Here is an 8,897-nt window from a genome sequence, read left to right on the forward strand (position 1 = left end):
CCAAAATCTACCAGCTCAAGAAGCACTTGAAAACTGTCATCTCTGTTTTCTAGATTAGGACAGAAGCAGATTAAGAAAGCACAGGAACCAATATATGCCAATGTCCAAATTTCATGTGTGCTAAAAGCATTACTTACCTCAGACTGTGTTTAGTCTGTATTTAAAAGCAAAAGTATAGGATAGCAAGAGGGCTCAGTGGGGTAATTGTGCCTCCTGCCAATCAACTCCTGAGGGCCTGAGTTCAATCCCAGGGACTCCCCATGGTAGGAAGAAAAAAACCAATCCCAGAAAGTTGTCCTCTGACCTCCACATGCAAGCCATGGCACGTGAGTACCCACACACATACACACATCAAGTAAATAAAAGCAGAAGTAACAGAGAGATTGTCCCAAGAGCAGCTAACAACAGCAAAACCTATGACTTACTACACCTCTATCAGGCACAGTCTACACTTACCACGGGTGGACTATCTAAAAAGAAGTGAATTACGGCTATAGATTTAGCTCAGTGGTAAGATGTTGTGTCCAAGACTCAGACACACACACACACACACACACACACACACACACACACACACACACACACAAATCTGATCTCCATCATACTTATTAAACTGTCTGGTCCCACAATGCAGATAAAGAGGTTTATATATAAGCTGGGCATTTATCCCAGCACTTGGGAGACAGAAGCAGTAGGATCCAAGTTCCAGGACAGCAAGGGCTATGAAGAAAAACCTTGTCTCAAAAAACAAAAACAAGGCTGGGCGGTGGTGGTGCACAGCTTTGATCCCAGCACTTGGGAGGCAGAGGCAAGATCTCTGTGAGGTCAAAGCCAGCCTAGTCTACAGAGTGAGTTCCAGGACAATGAGGGCTACACAGAGAAACCCTGTCTCAAAAAAAATCAAAACAAGAGCTGGGCAGTGGTGGTGCACTCCTTTAGTTCCAGCACTGAGGAGGCAGAGCCAGATGGATATTTGTGAGTTCGAGGGCAGGCTGGGCTACAGAGTGAATTCCAAGAAAGGCTCCAAAGCTATACAGAGAAACCCTGTCTTGAAAAACCAAAAAAAAAAAGAAAAAGAAAAAGAAAAGGGGTGGTGGTGGTGGTGGTGGTGGTGGTCGTGGTGGTGGTGGTGGTGGTGGTGGTGGTGGTGGTGGTGGTGGTGGTGGTGGTGGTGGTGGTGGTGGTGGTGATTATATAACCATAACCACCTCCTAATCTCTTTCAAGTTATCCTACACAAGAAGCGATGCTGACCTTCATAAGACCTGACTTAACAATGATTTCCTAAGTGCAGAACCTCTGTTTTGTGTGATGGAAAGGCCCCACAAACAGACAGTAGTATCAAGATATAATATCATGAATGTAATAAATCAATACAATTAATGTAATTAATGAATATCATATAGTTATTGAGTGAATACTGCGAATGTAATCAATGAATACCACAAATATAATTAATATCATGAGTGTAATTTTTAAATAAATAAATAAAAGACCTGACTCCCCCCCCCCAAAAAAAAGACACCTATACCTTCAAAAGGAGGAACAAACTCCAAATTGACAGCATTTCAGGAAATTCTGACTGAAAACTACACTTTTCTGCCGTCTCGCATACTGAAAATCATCTTGAAATGCTCTTCTTAAGCAGGCACCTCTTGTAAATTAAAACTGTGATCTCCTGCTCAAACTCTGAACTTCCTCAAACATTACAATGCCACTCTTCTTTTTTTTTAAAGATTTATTTATTTATTTATTATGTATACAGCATGTATGACTGCAGGCCAGAAGAGGGCACCAGATCTCATTACAGATGGTTGGGAGCCACCATGTGGTTGCTGAGAACTGAACTCAGGACCTCTGGAAGAGTAGCCAGTGCTCTTAACCTCTGAGCCATCTCTCCAGCCATATATATATATATATATATATATATATATATATATAGAGAGAGAGAGAGAGAGAGAGAGAGAGAGAGAGAGAGTTTGTTTTGTTTTGTTTTTCAAGACAGGGTTTCTCTGTGTAGCTTTGCGCCTTTCCTGGAATTCACTCTGTAGACCAGGCTGACCTCGACACTCACAGAGATCCGCCTGCCTCTGCCTCCCTAGTGCTGGGATTAAAAGCATGCGCCACCATCGCCCGGCCCACTACTCTTCTCATTTCCTTTCTGTTGAACAGTATAAGTTCCTGAAGAGCAGCCACCTAGAGATAACATGAAAACTACAGGGCTGAGGATGCAGCTGCATGGAAATGTTCCTGCCTAGTATGCATCAGGCCCTGGGTTCCATCTCTGACGCTGGGGGCCGGGGTGGGGGATGAAAGAAAGGAGCTCACAACTACCTGGAGTTCCAGCTTCAGGGAGCCAACACCTCTCTCACCTCCTAGGGCACATACATACACATAAATAAAAAATAAAAATAATTTTTAAAGAAGTTCAAGGTCTATATCCTTATGTAACAAGTTTCACCAGCAATCTAGGAAACATGAGGCCCTGCTTCAGAAAACAAACAAACAAGATTTCAAAAGGTGGAGGTCCCTGGAAAGATGGTTCAGTGGGCATGAGAATCTGAGTTCAAATCCCCAGCACTCAAATAAAAATCATGAGGCCACACATACACACATACAACCCCAGCACTGTGAAGGACAAAGTCAGAAGGATCACTGAGACTTGCCGGCTGCCAACCTAGTTCTACATTCAATGAAAGACCCTGTCTCAAGTGCTGTGGATGTCGCTCTGTTTGCTGTGAATGTGAGTTGCTCTGGTTGGTTGATAAATAAAAGGCTGATTGGCCAATAGCCAGGCAGGAAGTATAGGCGGGATAAACAGACAAGGAGAATTCTGGGAAGGGGAAGGCTGAGTCAGGAGACACCAGCCCACCGTTGAGGGAGCAGCATGTAATGGCACACAGGTAAAGCTATGGAACAGGTGGTAACATACAGATGAACAGAAACGGGCTGAGTTTAAATATATAAAGAGCTAAGCCAGGCGGTGGTGGCGCATGCCTTTAATCCCAGCACTTGGGAGGCAGAGCCAGGCGGATCTCTGTGAGTTCGAGGCCAGCCTGGTCTACAGAGTGAGTTCCAGGAAAGGCGCAAAGCTACACAGAGAAACCCTATCTCGAAAAAAAAAAAAAAAAAAAAAATTAATAAATAAGAGCTAGTCAGTGGTAGACCTGAGCTAATGGCTGAGCATTTTTAATTAATATAAGCTTCTGAGTGATTATTTTATAAGCGCTGTGCCAGGGCCTGTGGGGCTGGGCAGGACCAGAGAAAACTTCAGCTACACTCAAGGGAATAGGGCAGTGACAGAGCAGGACAGGCAACATCCTCTTCCGGCCTCCATTAGGCACACAAGTGCACATAACGATAATAAATAAACACAATGAACTTGAAGAGGCTCTCAGAGGATGGCTCTGATAGAAAGGGTTTGCCTTGCAAGTGTGAGGCCCCAAGTTTATTGGCCAGAACCTTACATCAAAACAACAACAAGCTGGGCTTAGTGATTCTCCACACTGAGGAAGGCAGTGCGGATGCCAAGGCTCATTCGGCTAGTTCCAGGCCAGTGAGAGAGACTAGGTCTTATTTAAAAAAAAAAAAAAAAAAAAAAGCCAGGTGTGGTGGTTCAAGCCTTTAATCTCAACACTCAGGAGGCAAAAGCAAGTGGATCTCTGAGTTTGAGACCACCCTGGTCTAACAGAATGAGTTCCAGGACAACCAGGGCTACACAGAGAACCCCTGTCTCAGAAAAACAAAAACAAACAAACCAACCAAAAAAAAGATAGACTTTACTCTAATACAAGTACAGTATAAGACAAAAGATACCAAAACATCACAAAATTATCTCTGCCTTGGGAACCTACCTTACATTATGTAGAAAAAGATACATATTGGGCTGGGCACTCTTTAAATCTGGCACTTGGAAGGTAGAGGCAAGCAGGTTTCTGTGAGTTCGAAACTAGCCTGAACTACACAGTGAGTTCCAGGACAGCCAAGGCTACACAGTGAGATCCTGCCTCAAAAAACAAAGCCAAACAAACAAAAGCTACACATACTGATACTTCCTAATAAACAAGTAGTTCCCCGTCATGATTTATTTCCCACAAATGTCTTCTTCACTCAAGGCTATTGCCAAGTTATTTAGCATCTATATAGCAGCTGCCTACGAACCCTACCCCTGTACACCCCACAAGCAGCCTGACCTCAATACCAGGCCCAACTAATTTCTTCCATAGCCATCCAATTTTTTCTTTAAAGATTTGTTTCTTTATCATGTACACAGTGTTCTGTCTGCAGGCCAGCAGAGGGCACCAGATCCCATTACAGATGGTTGTGAGCCACCATGTGGTTGCTGGGAATTGAACCTGGGACCTCTGGAAGAGCAGCCAGGGCTCTTAACCTCTGAGCCATCTCTCCAGCTCCCCTTTTCATAATGTCTATGTGTTAGTATCTTCCTTTTGCTCGTGCATTTCCTTTAGCTGTCAATGGCTTCCTGTGTTTTTTAGAGTGGTTAGATTGATATAACATCTTTCAGTAATAATCATATTGTTTGGGCTTCTTCATAGATGGTTTTTGTCTTGTTTCTCTAGATGTTTTTATAATTTGTTGTTGAGAATTAGACATTCTGGGGACTATGTTAAATCTGTTTCTCCCATTTCTTAGCACTTGCTGATTTTTTGTTTTCTGAAGGCTGGCATTTATTTTTACAAGCTACTTTTGCAAAATGTATTATTTTTTTTACTGTGGCTACAGGTTTCTGTTCTGTTAGTTCTATGGTCAGGTTTTCCTTACACCTCTGGCTCCAAAAGGGGGAATCAAAGGTTCTTGACTTCTTTAGAGTTTGGAAAGACATCCTTGTAAACTGCTGTGGTGAGAACTGAGACTGGGGCTGATGATGTCTGTGCCAGGGCCCAAGGGCACTACCAGACCAACCAAGTGCACAGGGCCATGCTTTGAAGGCTGTCACTCCACTGTTTGCCCTGGTACTCATAGCCACCCAATTTTTATAAGTCTGTTCTGTTCAGGAATATATACCATAGTGGTGAAGCATTTGCCCCTTATAAACAAGGTCCTGGGTTTGAAAGCCAGAACGGGAGAGAATAACGTTTTCTGTATCCTAAAATACAGACTGCTGGTCATATCCAATTCCTAGTAAATGAAATCTCATCCACAGCATCCCTGGAGTTAAAAAACCTTAGTCCACTCTCTTCCTGGTCACACTGCATCTGTCTCAGAACTATTTCTAAAATCCATTCTGTTCTCTTCCTTACCACAGCCAAGTTAGTCTAATTCTTACTCAACTGTAACAACTCTGGTCTTGTCTTTCATTGTCTGTCCTTCTAATCTGCACTTCCGTTATTCTCTAGACATGTTACAGGGCTGGAGAGATGGCTCAGCTGGTAAGAATTGAGTCCTCTTGCAGAGGACCAGGCCTCAATTCCCAGTACCCACGTGGCAGCTCACAGCCATCTATAGCTCCAGTTACAAGGGATGTGATGCCCTCTTCTGGCCTATGCAAGCAGCAGGTACACATGAGGTACATACACATGAAATAATAAATTAATTTTTAAAGTGTCAGTGGCTTCCCCACCCTCCTCAATCTCACCTGCAGGCAATTCCCCAACATACATCCTGTCCTGGATGATTTTGATCCCCACATAAACACCGTGTTGGGTTTTTCCCCTTCACACTTTACAAAGGCTCTTTTCGCCAACTCAAAAGCGTTATTGTGCAAGCTCCTACTTAACCTTCAGCACACAGTTCATTACCTTCCTACAAAGGTCTCCTGACTTTCTGAGGCAATGACAGGCTTCCCTTCATGCTGTGCAAATGCCTTTTCACAGATCTGTAACACATACCTCCAGGGAACTTTGTCCAAATATGTCTGGTTGTTCTTTAAAAAATGGTTCAGGCTGTGGTGGCAGACACCTTAAGTCCCAGCACTCATGAGGCAGAGTCAGGCAGATCTCTGAGTTCAGGGCCAGCCTGGTCTACAGATCCAGGACAACCAGGGCTACACAGAGAAACCCTGTCTTGGAAAAAAAATACCATTCCAAGCTGTCAGTTTAAGCCAATGCTCAGTAATGTGTGCTGAATCAACAGCTCATCCTCACATACCCTGAATCAATTTATTTGGTCATAGTTTCCAAATTTTATGAATTCCTAAACTGTGCTGTGTGGACCCCCAAATTCTGGCCTGGTTTTGTTATTTTTCCTCACTTTCATGTTACTGTTTTGTTTGCTTATGTGTCTGCGTGTTTTACCTGCATGTGTATCTGTGCAGCGTGTGCATACTGTACCTGCAGTCCAGACCCTGGAACTGGAGTTACAGGCAGTTGTAGCTGCCATGTGGGTGCTGGGAATTGAACCCAGGTCCTCTAGAAGAGCAACCAGTGCTCTTAGCCACTGAGCCATCTCTGCAGCCCATATTTCTTAACATGTGTGTTTGTGTCTGTGCATTGTATGTGTTCAAGAGTGCCAGTGTCCTCAAAAGCCAAAGATGTCAGATCCTGGGGACCTGGAGTTACAAGTGGCTATGTGCTATGAGCTGCCTAGTGTGAGAGCTGGGAACCAATGTGGGAGCAAGAAACTGAACGAGGGTCCCCTGAAAGAGCAGTAAATGCTCAGCCTCTGAGCCGTCTCTCCATCCCAAATTCTGAGCTTTGAGTTGTTGTCTGGAGTTTGTTTTCACTTTTGGTAACTCTTGGGACTAAGCTTCTCAGGCTTGCCTTGAACTCAATGTGTATCTCAGACTGGCCTCAAATTCTCAGCAATCATCCTGTTTCAACCTCCTAAGTGCTGAGAGTAATATTAAACACGACAAGGCACAATGACTGTCATAATAAAACCATGCTAAAGGCTTGTTTATTCATTAAGAAAAGAATAAGAACTCCCTTGTTTGATCTGCTATCTTGAAAGCCTTCATATGAAAATGACTATGCATACATATCCAATCGAAAACGTACCAAAGATAATTCCAAGGAACTCTTTGCTAAGTCATGGACAATCGAGAAGCCTAGCACGGTGGGGTACACTGAAATCACAGCATTTGGAAGGGAAACACAAAAGGACCTCTACAAGTTGGAGGTTAGGTTGGTCTACATAGCTAGTTTCGAACCAGCCAGAGATACAGGGCTACATATGGTGGCTTTAACACAAACCATGTTTAAACACTATGCTTGCCCTGTTTTACCAGGAAAATGCTCTTAAGTTTGAAACATGTTCTGAAAACGAGCTGTGGAGGTCCCGATAGTCCAGGAACATGTATTAGGACATGGCTCAAGTGTCCACCCACTGTCCCATTCGCCAGGGACAGCGGTCCTCCACTTCCCCGGTCACTCTTCTCCTTCTTCGCCACACCCGCCAGGGAAGAGGTGGGTTTCCCGGCTTGCACCCACTTATCCCATGACAGCAAAGTGGGTTATTAACTCTGCGTGAAGTGGGTGCTGAAGACCGTCGGGCGCAGAAAGAAGAGCGCAGGACCCGACCCATCCTGGGCGTCGGAACACTTCGCAGGGACCCGCCCCCCTAGGAGGAGCGGCTCTCCCCCGGGAGCCGACCCGGTTAGGGTCAGCCCCGCGCTGGGGTCAAAGGTCAGCGCCCCGCCCGCCCGGAGGCCTCGGCGCGACCTCCGACGGGAAGGACCAGGCCGGTAGCAGGCGTTCGAAAGCAGCGGGGAGCGAAGCCACTCCGGTCCGCGGCCCCAGGCCCGACCCACCCGCCGCGAGCAGCCCCGGCAGCTGCAGCCCTCCCCCGGCCCCGGCCCCCCGGTGTCCCCGCGGCAGGTACAGGCCCCGCCCCCGGGTCCAGGCCTACTAGGGCGGACCCGCGGGGGCTGGCCAGGGTCCGGGAGCCGGCTGGGCCCGCGCCGCTTACCGGGCCCCCCGCTCCTCCTCCGGCACCCCAGCTGCTCGCAAACCTGCTCGCTCCCGACTCCGGCAATGCCGCCACTGCTCCGGAATCGCGGGCGCGCTCCCGACCTCCCCGACCCTTAGCCCTAGTCCGCCGTGCCCTGCCGGGTCCTAAAACCCTCCTCTCCTCAGGTTGGTCCACGCCCGCTTCCTGAAACAGATTCAGACCACGATTCCCAGCAAGCATCGCAAAGACTACAACTCCCAAAAGACATCGCGAGCAAACTAGCCCTCGCTTAAGGCCGCTGGCTTTAAGTCGGCTCTCTCAGGGTTTTGTTTTTTTGTTTTTGTTTTAAATAGGGAAGACTCTGAACTCAGCAGTTCTCTCTAGAAATGAATGTATCCTCTAAAAATACTGGCAAAGCTTGGAAAGATATATGTTGCGAAATGTTTGCTTCAATTTTTTTTTTTTTTAAACAAACTTCCACTGTGTAACCTTGGCTGGCCTGGAACAGGCAATTTAAACCAGGCTGTCCTCAAAATCACAACGGAGATCCGCCTGTCTTTGCCTTCTGAGTGTGAAATTAAAGGCCTGTGCCACCACCACAGCATATTGCAGCGGTTTAAGTGAAATATTGGAAACTCTTGTATTAAATAAAGAGTATGGCCAAGGGGTGGTGCCACACGACTTTAATCTCAGCACTTGGGAGGCAGGTGGATCTCTGTGAGTTCCAGGACACCCTGGTGTACAGAGCAAATTCCAGGACAGCCAGGGCTACACACAGAGAAATCCTGTCTTGAAGAAATATACTACTACTACTAATAATAATAATAATAATAATAATAGTTGTTGTTGTTGTTGTAGAATATTATTTTAAGATGTGTTACTTTTGTTTGTATTGCATTTGTTTAACTCTGAAGCTGTGTTACTGGGCCTGTCTAACACACCTGATGGTCTAATAAGAGATTAATGGCCAACAGCAAGGCAAGAGAAAGGATAGGCGGGGCTGGCAGGCAAAGAAAATATATAGAAGCTGCTAGAGAGATGGCTTAGTGG

The 8,897-nt window shown here is 45.9% G+C and overlaps 1 protein-coding gene across 5 annotated transcripts in view; it reads right to left on the reverse strand.

Annotated features, from left to right (window-relative positions):
* Positions 1-8,054, reverse strand: part of Armh3 (armadillo like helical domain containing 3) — a 216,845-nt gene extending 208,791 nt beyond the window's left edge. The window contains exon 1 of one of the 5 annotated variants that reach the window (XM_006988208.4): positions 7,909-8,054. The gene's annotated coding sequence lies outside the window, so the exon portion shown is untranslated. Of the gene's footprint in view, positions 1-7,865 lie in introns of all 5 variants that reach the window. The other 4 variants (XM_006988207.4, XM_076563191.1, XM_076563192.1 and 1 more) reach the window with 4 other exon arrangements.
* Positions 8,055-8,897: the final 843 nt, after the last annotated feature.

Source organism: Peromyscus maniculatus, chromosome 1 (genome assembly GCF_049852395.1).
Source record: "Peromyscus maniculatus bairdii isolate BWxNUB_F1_BW_parent chromosome 1, HU_Pman_BW_mat_3.1, whole genome shotgun sequence".
Taxonomy (NCBI): Eukaryota; Metazoa; Chordata; class Mammalia; order Rodentia; family Cricetidae; genus Peromyscus; species Peromyscus maniculatus.